At 36.5% G+C, this 1,064-nt stretch overlaps 1 long non-coding RNA gene across 1 annotated transcript; it reads right to left on the bottom strand.

The window, feature by feature from the left end:
* Positions 1-404: 404 nt before the first annotated feature.
* On the bottom strand, positions 405-827 carry LOC111786938. The gene is made up of 2 exons (XR_002813853.1): positions 640-827; positions 405-449 (listed from the first exon to the last, which is right to left on the bottom strand). It is a non-coding gene; the product is annotated as an uncharacterized LOC111786938 (long non-coding RNA).
* Positions 828-1,064: the final 237 nt, after the last annotated feature.

The following is a 1,064-nucleotide window of genomic DNA, read 5'->3' as shown; positions in this document are numbered from 1 at the left end:
AAACCCATGATCAACCCCTTAATTAGCCGATATGGGACTCCTCTCCCAACAATCCTCACCAATATGAACTATAGCTTCATCTCATGCATCAAGCAATTAGAACTCGAGTCCTAAACTACTAAGGATACCAAGTTGCCAGATGGGTCAAAAAGTTATTCCAACACTAAATAGTTTTCACATGACCAATACATTACTAAATCTCTATCAGCGTTCAACCCACGACAATAATTAGATCGGGTTAAACACGGTAATAGAAAAACTATATTTAAAGTTTTTTAAAGACGGACCGTATTAATTAGATCTCTCGGAGTAGGAAGAACGGCACCAGCATGATAATAATCTATCCCAAGTCCACCTCCAATGTTTAGGTAGTTGACTTCAAAACCTTGATCTCTGATCTGGTCAATGTAGTTGACCATTAGTTCTGCAGCATCTCTGAATATGTCCACCTACCATAAAAACAAATGATATCAGTAATCCAAGAAAATGACAAGATAAATTAAGAGCAACCACGAACAGTTCATGAACTAATACAATTATCAGTACAGATGTTAAAAAGTTATAGCCACAGCTTATACAAGTTCAATACAACTATTTCATAATGAAAGATTGAGGAAGATGTAATAGTTGAAAGCTTACCTTGGTGATGGTTGAACCAAGATGGCAATGGGCCCCGACAAGCTTAAGCTCGTCGGGATGTGCCTTGACAGCATCAAGAAACCATTGCAACTTTTCATTTCTAATACCGAATTTCGAGTTTTTGTTACCAGTGGCAACGTAAGGATGTACCTATGTAAACATTGTACACAGCCATCAAATTATGGAATGATAACAATTAACTTACCACAAATTATAAACATAAATGGCAAAAATAGGTAGCTTTATATATGCTTTTCGGTTGCAACTAGATGTGAAATAGTTTTTCTTTTCAAGATTAGAACGCATTATTTTCAAAATATTGACGTTTGGGTGCTAACTACAGAGTACAAAGTAAACTGTAGATGGATTTTGTGAGATCCCACGTCGGTTGGAGAGGAAAACGAAGCATTCTTTATAAGGGTGTG

The sequence above is a fragment of the Cucurbita pepo genome, unplaced genomic scaffold (genome assembly GCF_002806865.2).
Source record: "Cucurbita pepo subsp. pepo cultivar mu-cu-16 unplaced genomic scaffold, ASM280686v2 Cp4.1_scaffold003533, whole genome shotgun sequence".
Taxonomy (NCBI): Eukaryota; Viridiplantae; Streptophyta; class Magnoliopsida; order Cucurbitales; family Cucurbitaceae; genus Cucurbita; species Cucurbita pepo.
This window is presented reverse-complemented; position numbering and strand designations above follow the sequence as displayed.